We start from the raw sequence: 9,767 nt of genomic DNA, 5'->3' as shown, positions 1-9,767 counted from the left end.
GGGGCCCGACTGACACGCCTCCACCCCCACTCCCCTAAAAGCCCCAGCGGCCACACCCCCCTCGGCGGCCCGGCTCCTTGGGCGCGTCCCCCTACCCCGACTTTCCATCTGCGTGTGTGGCGAGCTGTAACTTTATCCGTTTCGCACTCCTACCCCGGCAAGATGGGCCGAGGGTCACCTTTCTAAATTGCTGGCGTCAGCTCGGCGCCTCGGGCTTTTTCTGAGTTCGGGTGGATAGCGCCTCCCGGGGCTGCAAGCTCGGTTGGCCCTCACAGGAGTCTGAACCTCCGGGTCACCCCTGAGGCTTCCCCGAGCGCGCGGAACGCTTCGGCACGGGCGCAGCTGCCCTGTTTGCGGGGCGTCCGCCCAACCTCGGCTGCTGGGAGGAAATGGAGTCCCGCCTGGTGCGGCGTTCCCACGTACTCGCGCGGTCCGCGCCGCCCTCGCCCCCTCCCCGGCGCGCACGCGGGCACAGCCGCGCCGCCCCGGGCTGGCTGCTCTCCCTGCTTCCACAAGGCGTGTGTCACCCTGATGGCTGTGAGGCGCCCTGGGCGCCGAACGCCCGAGTTGTCACTTTGCAGAAATCGCAGCCAGCCAGAGCAGGGAGAGAAGCAGCCCTTCGATAGCTGTTTTATTGTTAGTGGTGGTTTTATAGTTCTCGAAGACTGATGAATCCAATTTGGCAGCTGCGGGGTTTGCCAGGATTGACACTAAGACGTGTGAAGGCAGTAAGTGTGATGCTGTATGTGGAAACGCTTTGTAAACAGCATAGCTGTCTACAATTTGGAGGGAATTTGCAGTCTTGTTTTTTGTGGCGCGGGATGTGTAAGCCTTGGCGTGTGGGATTTTTATGAACAGTTTCCCGCCCTCAGCCTTGGATAAACCAGGTGAGCCGGAGTGGTCAGAAGATGAATTTAGAAAGTGTTCAGGCAAACACAAATTTAGTAGAAATTATTTCCTAGGTGGATGGACAGTTGGAAACGTAAGGCCCATTTTAACAAAGCTGCGAGCGGAGGGGAAGGTTTCCCGGCGCGGGGTAGGTGGCCCTGGGAACGGTGGAGGGAGGAAGGGGTGGCCTTAAGTGCCCGGCTCCGGCTGCCATCTGCCCGGGTCCACCGTGGCGCTGGTGCAGATGGAAGCCCGCTTTCTGAGGCTGAGACCAGGTCTCCACCGGGCTGTGCACCCCCGGGGAGATAGCCTCGCCAAGGAGGGCTCGGGGTGGGCACGACACCGCACATTCCTTAGGCCTTTGTTATTTACACCTCTTCAGAGGAACTTTGCTTCATAGCTTTTAATTTTAGGGCAAGTAACGGACTCTTCCTTCCAAAGGTGCACAGGAGTTTATAGTGAAAAGTTGGTCACAGCCACCCGGTGTCCTTCCCCAGAGGCAACTAAGTTCCGAGTTTCCTATGATCCTTCCAGAAAGAGACTGTGTGTGTATACACCTCTGTGTTCTCTATCATACTCAAGCATGGTAGCATACATGTCGTTTTGCACGTTTTTTCTTCGCAGTGTTATCTCTTAGCAGAACGGTTAGTACATGCGAAACTGCTTCATTTGATTTTAATTACTGCGTAGGCCAAAGTAGATACGGTTTTTAGAAAATAAAACTATACAGTACATGTGGATTTAAATATATGTTTTTTTAAGATTTCATTTTATTTATTTATTTTTTAACTAATCTCTGCACTTAACGTGGAGCTGGAACTCACAACCCCGAGATCAAGAACCGTATGCTTTACCGACTGAGCCGCGCAGGAGTTCCCTAAATACATTTATGTTTTATAATTTGTTTAGACAGCTACCTATTGATGAACATTTAGGTTGTGTCCGTCAAAAAGGAAGTTTTGTAAAGTCGAGTCATTGGGCTAGATCTTCCTCCTTCATGGCACGCTTTCCTGAACACAACAATGATTTAACTTCAGAAAATATTGTTAAGCCGAATATTGAGGAAAGAGTTGGTGCATTATATAAAATCGAAGTGCTCGTATTTAGATTACAAGTCCAGATATGGAAGGGTCCAGCCTCAGTGTAAGGGGGATGTAAGGGAGTCAACTTTGCCTGGAATTTTTCCAGTATCCCTTAGTGACAGTCTTGGCTTCTTAGAAAAATGATTCTGAATCAGTCTGTTTTCAGGGTGAAAAATAAGGCAAATTAAAATAACTTTGGGGTGATGGGGTAAGAAAATAACTTTGGATGCAGGGTGCAGATTTTTTTTTATTGGGTTTGGAGGGGATGCTTGAAACCTCATCCTCAACAAGTGGCAACCTGGTCCCATCCTCCCCAACTTGTTTTTCCCTCAGTTTGTTTCCTTAATATTTTTCAAGTTGCTCATTACCAAGGGAGATATATAAATATAGCCTCCCCAGTAATATTTTCTTTCCTTTTTCTGTGCATACTTAAGTTTCTATAAATTGTGCCATATCAGCAAGAAGAGTCGTCTTTTAATGGCTGTATGGAATTGCATTGTATGGCTGAATTGTGATTTATATAACAGCAATAAATAAATGGTTATGTGGGGGGTTTTCAGTCCCTGCAAATGGCAGCAGTAGCATCAGTGTTTATATCTGTCTACATGTATGATTGTATCTGCAGAGTAAAGTAGAAGCGAAGAGGCCGGGCCAAAACATAAATGGGTTTATCCATTCATTGGTGGACTTTTTTGGTGATTATGAATAATGCTGCTATGAACATTGATGTACAAGTTTTTGCATGGAGATGTTTTCAGTTGCTTTGCATATATACACCTAGGAGTGGAGTTGCAGGGTTGCACAGTAACACCAAGTTTAACCTGCCAGACTTTTCCGAAGCTGCTGTACCACCAGCATTTCCCACCAGCAATTTATTCCACATCCTTACCAATGCTTGTTACAGGATTGTGAAGATTCTTTACCAGTGGGGTTGGCTTGTAAAAATTAACGCACATTATCACTTCTGCCCACTCTGCCCTTAAATACATTAATTATTATTTTTTTTACTTTAGTCCCTTGTTGTTTTTATTGCTAACTATTTTATCTGTTAAGTCAAATTCCATTCCCATAGATTGCAGGATATTTCATGGTGGTGTATTCATTTTTTTTTAAGATTTATTTATTTATTTTAGAGAGAGAATAAGGGAGAGAGAGTTCCAGTGCCTGTGGTGGGGGGGCAGGGAGAGGGAGAAAGAATCTCAAGCCTACTCCCCAGTGAGCATAGAGCCCACTGGGGCTCCATCCCAGGACCCTGAGATCACGACCTGAACCGCAGTCAAGAGTTCATCTTTTAACTGACTGAGCCACCCAGGTGCCCTGGTGTGTATATTTAATATAGGATGTTAATGCCTATTTTTGTTCCCTGTAGTCCTTTGTTATGTGGTCACTATTTTTTTAGTGTCTAGCCAGCCACCTGCCTGCACTTTCCATTTACTAGGAGGTGACCGATGTTTTATTCCCATGTGGACCCCATCCACCTCTTATTGGCCATTCACTCAGTCCTTGCCATGCGCAGTGACGTAGATTTTTACATAAGCTGTATTCCAGGTGCAGTTCCAGTGTATTATGTTAAAAAAAGATCATAAAAACTGTAAACCGTGTACGTTAAGGTGAAAGAGATACTAAGTAAAGATAGAATCAGAATGAATTGTTATCAGCCGGGGAAGCTGGGGAAGAAGGGAAGAGAAGAGGGTTTTTGGTTGGCTTTGGAATTAGATCTCTCTCAAGATGGAAGAAGTACCAAAGGAAAATGTTGGACACAGGTTTTTGATTTTCCTATGAACCTCCTTGCAGTCAGAAGTCTGAATCTTCTTATCTCTATATTCCTATCCCTTAAATAGGGCCATAAATGACAGTGTACATTCTCCTTTCTCCTTTATTAATATGGGAAAAAATTTTAAAGATATGGAATTACTGCATTATCCCTATGCTTGATAACTTATAGGATTTAATAGTTGGTACAGAACTTAAATTTATCTTACTTTTTTATTTTTTTAAACTTCTAACTAGTAAAAGTAATTGGTAATAACTATTGGCTAAAAAAGATTTTTGGTGGTTTGTCTTAAATTTTTTTTTCAGTGTCTGCCATGTTAGTCTATCTCTTTAAGACTGTCCATATTATAGCAGTAAATAATTTTATTGGAGAAACTCTAGTTGAGATCAGGATTGTCATTTAAAAGCACCAATTAATGGTATATTAGATACTCATCAAATTAAACAGATACAGCACTGCCTCTACTTCCCTTCTTTTCTTTTTAGGATTTAAAAAATTCACACTAGACATTATTAGGGAAAATTTATTCATTAATTCAAGAAGTATTTATTGAATGCTTACTATGTAAAGTAGTCGTGCATATTCATTGTTTGCTGTGATAGAAGTGTATTTTTCTTTATAAAAAAGGAATACAGTTACCTGGGGCACTGATTCAAGGAGGAAATAAATTCATTTTTCTTAAAGACTTTTATATAGTAGATTATTGATTTTTAATAATTGAAGGTCATCAAACTATGTAGTGTTTGTTTTCCTTCTTGCTTATGACTTATTTCTAATTTATTTTCTTGATTTATGTGCTTAATTCTTCAACATCTTTACTTCCAGTGGTGTCATATTAGTTACCTGTTTTAGGTCTAACTCCTTAGGCACTGGGGCACTGCACACAAAAACTTAACATAGTTGTGTTGTTACTGTTTGAGTAGACAGAGTGGTTGGGCACAGAGATGAAGGGAAAGTGGAATAACTGGATGACAGAGGTGGTACTAATGCTAGGAGTTGCCAGTCAGTGCAAACTATAATTTTTCTGTGCCTTTGCATGGGTTTGAATTTCCCCAGTTCCTGTGGGGGAGAGCTGGAATGAAACCACATTGTGATTTTTAGAATGGAAGGATGGCATTGGGTGTGTACCAGTGACATTTCTTGGAAGTTTCTGAGGTAGTCTCTGGGGATCTCTGAATTGACAGGACCGGTGTTCTGTTATTTGAAAGAATTTTAAGAGATCATCTTGAAATACCACAACCATCCACTTTTCTCTCAAAAGCTAAGACAAGAGATAAGTAATTTTGGCCAAATTGATGCACTTTCTTTTTTGGGAAAGCCATACTACCTGGCCTTTATTTTTTCCAACAGATAAAGCTATTTCAGCAGAGTTGTATATAAATGACTTGCTGTCCATGTACTACTTATTTAGTCCTGTGTTTACATAGACTAGTAGGTGGTGGTCTAGTACATGCCCCATAAGTTGTATCTGTACAGTTGAATTTAGATAATTACGTAGTGAATTTGGAAATATGAGCAAACTACATACACAATTCAGGTCCTCCTGCACTCATGCTGGTTTCCAAATTGGCTGTCATCACAACCCAGATTTTCTAGATATTTCATTCATTTAACCAAATTGTAATGAATACCTACTCTGCCAGGCTTTTTTTTTTTTTCCTCAAGTGGTAAAAATAGGTCACTGCTGGAGATAATCCCTGTTCTCATGGAATTTGTTTTCTGTGTTAATTGAGAAAATGAAACCTGGGAGGTCTGGGGATAAACTAGCTAAAACTTGGAGGGTCTGAGGAATAACTGGCTTAGAGAGAGCCATATCGTGGTTGAAATCTTTGGGGATGAAAAACTTTGTTCATAGGGTATTTGAAGAGTGAATTCTAGTGGTTAGTGTTAGGCATGAGGGCGCCAGGGACAGCTAGTGTCTGCTTTCAAGGGGACTGAACACAGCTGGATTATTAATAACCTTTTGGAGCCTCCTTTCTCTCATGTGTTTGACAGTAAAAAGTCCACAGCGTTGTTGGAAGAACTGAAGCAGAGGCATGTGAAGTGCCTGGCTTGGTGCCTCCTTGACAGCCAGGGCTCCATAAACGGTGTCTAGTATTAAGGGTGTGCCGGCGATGGCCCAGGGATGCCAAGGGCGGACTGAGGCAGTCACCACGGTTGGAGAGGTTTCCAGCTCAGAAGCAAACATTTCCCCCATACGTGTACATGCACAAAAGGTTCAGTGAATCAGCATAGTGAAAATGCAGGTGTGTTCCCTTCTGTCCAAGAGTGATCTTCAGGGCAGAAGCGCTCCAGATGAGGCTGGTTCAGTATTTGTCAAAGCGCTGAAGAGATTTCGCACTGCGTTGACAATCTTTTCTGCCTTGGGAAAAATGTTACCGTTTCTCTTTAAAGATTCCTTGTAAGAGGAAGAATAAACCGGACCCGTTTCTTTCTTTTTGAGGCTATTACGTATTTTTATTACACTGAAGAGTTTGTATATTGCCTTATACTAAATTGCAGCTAAGCTTATTGGAGGGGGGTCTTTGTAAAGATGGAAAGGCCTCATGGGAGAGCCTCAGGTAGAAGGTTATGGAAAATAAAACAAATGTATTAAATTCTTTACTGATAGAATATAAACTCTTCACAGAGTGGTTAGTTTAAAGCATGACTGTGCCCTAGAACATCGTTTTAAAAGAGTATTTCACAGATCCAAAAGATTTGATACTGGTGGTGCATATTATAGGCATAGGACATTTTTTTGTTGTTATTTTGACTAAAACAAAATTGCCTTTCAGTGGGCCTTTCCATGCTTAATTTATGGCATGGAGACCCAGTGTATTTGGAAAGGGTGGGATTTAGACATAAATAAGAAATTACATGTTTAAATCTTTCCCTTTAATTACGTTGAGAACAAAATAATTTTAGTAGCCAGTATTTTTTTTCCTTTCCGTACTAGTTACAGAATATTTTTATTCTTAGTCCTTTAAGGTCCTTCACATTAAAATTACTTTTACATAATTATCTGCAATTTGAATGAAAAGCATGGATAGGCTGGTTTCAAACATTTCAAAGCCGTTCCTCATTTAGGACAGGCACCTTTATGAGTGAGGTAAGTAGGTACAGGGGTTTTGGGCAAAAAAGTGGTCAGATTGATAGAGACGCAGAAACTGGTTCCGTAGGAGCTAACCAATCTTCACAGACCGTTTCTTTACATTATTTGGATTTTAGCTTCTGAGGTTAGTCGCTTAATTTCTAGAAGTGCTGACTACCATATTAGACAGGGATTACCTTAGAAAACATTTTCTAAAATAAAATTGATTTTAATTTCCTAAATACAAGGGTATTTAACTGGAATGTGTGCGTCTCATCTGGATTCTCTAGTTTATATGAAAGTTTTACGCCCTTCTCTCTCTTTCTCTTTTTTCTATAGCTTTTCATGGATACTGCTCCAACAAAGGTATTCAGATCATTGACTCTACTTTGCGGTGCTTTCTGATGATTTTAAAACTGTAGATTTAATCTGTTAGTTGTCATTCTTGGTTCCGTCCCTTCCTGTTTGCTTGTCTTAAATTTAGTCTTGGGTAGCAGATTCAGTTTTCTATAACTGTAGAGTATCCTTTGTATGTTTATGACTTAAGTTGAAATTTGTCTTTATATGCAAAGTTTTGTTGGTTTCTGTGTATAGGTAATACAGTAGTTTCTGTGATATTTTACTGGGTTAATTATTAATGCTATGTTTTCGATAGTGGATATTTTTGGTAATACTAAACTTTTTCTATTAAAATTGAGTCTTTTGTAGACTTGCTGAAAGGATGCTTAGAATGAGTTGTTATAACTAAACAGCTGTTCTTGATTTGTTTTTTCTTTTGTGAGGTCACTTAGTTCTTTCTAGGCATTTCTTTGCTTAATGGACAGGCTTATATCTTATTTATTGTTTTTGGCAAGAGGGAAATCTCATGAAATGCCAATTTAAACTTTGGGAATGGGTAAGCTCTTTCATATTCTATTAAAAAAATTACAAGTATTCTGATTCCATTTCATTTTCAAGTACCTCAGATAAGGCCAGTTATCAAAAGAACAAATCCAAATAGCTCTATATGTATAATAATTCTAATTAAAGAAATTCTGCCTTTATTCTCTTGGTCTTTTATTCAGCTCCTTTAATTCTTAGTATTATTTACCTTCTAGAGGAGCAGTTCTCTTAGGGGGCTTTATTCACTAGCCAGTTCGAAGATTTGGTCCCATTGCCTTGGAGTCTGAAAAGCTGAGGAAGCTAGGCTGGGTAAATTCATTCTAATTGTGTAATATCACATATTGACTTCATTTCTCAGGTAGTTCACTTTTATCCTATTAAAATTTGGTTGCCAGTGTACTTTTCACAAAAGAAAAACATCTTGTTCCCAATGTCGATGGTATTTGTTGTTCCTTCAAGTTCTAATTTGAAAGTAAAATTACTTTCTTGGCACTGCAGTTTATGACATTGAGCTTTTTATACCCAATCCATAATGCTGTAATATCATTACAGATTCTCAATTCTGCAAAGCCCTCCATTTTAGGACCATCTCAGCTGAATCATTCTCTGCATTTTGCTCATTTATACTCATTTGTAGTTGTATGAATTGTGCTGTGGAATTAGTGTATCCATTTAACAAATATTTATTGAGCACCTACCTTGAACAAGGGATTGAGCCAGGTGTTATTGAGGAAGGGAGGAGATGTGAAGATTTATAGCAACATCCCTGAAAGAATGAGAAGGCATAGACTACTAAGTCATCATCTCAGTGAAGACAGGTAATGAAGGAATCAGTCAGCATGTAGTTTTGCTCTCTTCATTTACACAATGTCAGTTTGAGAGAATTTTGTGTTGGAAATATCACTCCATAATTCCTACACAAAGTGAATTATTTTTTCCAACGTGTGGTGAAAACGATCTGTCTTAAGGTGTCTTTCTCGTGAGAGGGTGGGGGGTGTGGGCGTAGGTGTGTGTTTTAAACCTTAAAAGAGACAAGGGGAAAAAGCTTAATTGTGGTATATAACTAATCGTATCCATATATGAATGCACTATATATACGAATATTATAAATATATATAAATGCGTATGGTTAATAATACACTGAAAACCCTATTTCTTCTAAAACACAACCGAAGTAAAAGGTCTCCATTCCAATTCTGTATCTCTAATTTGAATCTCGGGAGCATCCCAGATGATATAATTTAAAATGAGAAACCTTGTTTATTTTAAAAAATGAATTACTTATTGGTAGGAAGTAATTACAGAGCACCTTTTAAGCTGAGTATTGCTTCTTGAATTGAAGGCACCAAAGATGAAGATTGCCAGATATTTTAAGAGGTAGATTTGGTTTGTGTGACTTGAACTGAGAACTGAAAAGCACTCTGATTTTCACATTCTTTTGTAGGTGCTGAGGAAGAATTGCTTTGACATGAATGTATAACAGAATTAACGTTATGGTCTTACATTTTTAGGAGCTGTTCCCCGTCTGCTCTTGGAATTTTTTTTTATTATAATACCATCATTAGGTAGCTTGTTGGAAGCACCTTACACATGAAACTGAATCATCTTAACATGCATTTAGTTCCTTTTGACAATAAGATTTAGCTAGCAAACACAATCGAGGTTGGGATTTTAACTTCACTATTAATACACTCTAATTTTAAACTATTGTGACTGAAAGGGCTTGAAGCACAGATTCACTCAGGATATGTTTGAGTGCATTTTATGGTCTCATCCTTGCAGTGGCTGCTGCTAGGTCTACAACAGAGATTTCACACTTGACCCAGATTTCTGGGAAGTGATAGGAGCCCATAGAACGGGGTGATAAATCTTTTTTTTTTTTTACATTTTTAAAAATTTATTTGACAGAGATAGAGACAGCCAGCTAGAGAGGGAACACAAGCAGGGGGAGTGGGAGAGGAAGAAGCAGGCTCATAGCAGAGGAGCCTGATGTGGGGCTCGATCCCATAACGCCGGGATCACGCCCTGAGCCGAAGGCAGACGCTTAACCGCTGTGCCACCCAGGCGC

General features: G+C 40.3%; 1 protein-coding gene and 1 long non-coding RNA gene across 9 annotated transcripts in view; one reads left to right on the top strand and one right to left on the bottom strand.

The window, feature by feature from the left end:
• Window positions 1-371, bottom strand: part of LOC117796986 — a 21,534-nt gene extending 21,163 nt beyond the window's left edge. The window contains exon 1 of the long non-coding RNA XR_004621792.1: window positions 96-371. This is a non-coding gene — a long non-coding RNA (uncharacterized LOC117796986). The remainder of the gene's footprint in view (window positions 1-95) is intronic.
• Window positions 1-9,767, top strand: part of CDC14B (cell division cycle 14B) — a 103,157-nt gene that overhangs the window by 1,944 nt on the left and 91,446 nt on the right. The window lies entirely within an intron of this gene.

Source organism: Ailuropoda melanoleuca, chromosome 17, assembly GCF_002007445.2.
Source record: "Ailuropoda melanoleuca isolate Jingjing chromosome 17, ASM200744v2, whole genome shotgun sequence".
Lineage (NCBI taxonomy): Eukaryota > Metazoa > Chordata > Mammalia > Carnivora > Ursidae > Ailuropoda > Ailuropoda melanoleuca.
Note: the sequence above shows the minus strand (reverse complement) of the source record. Positions and strands in the feature narration are given on the sequence as shown.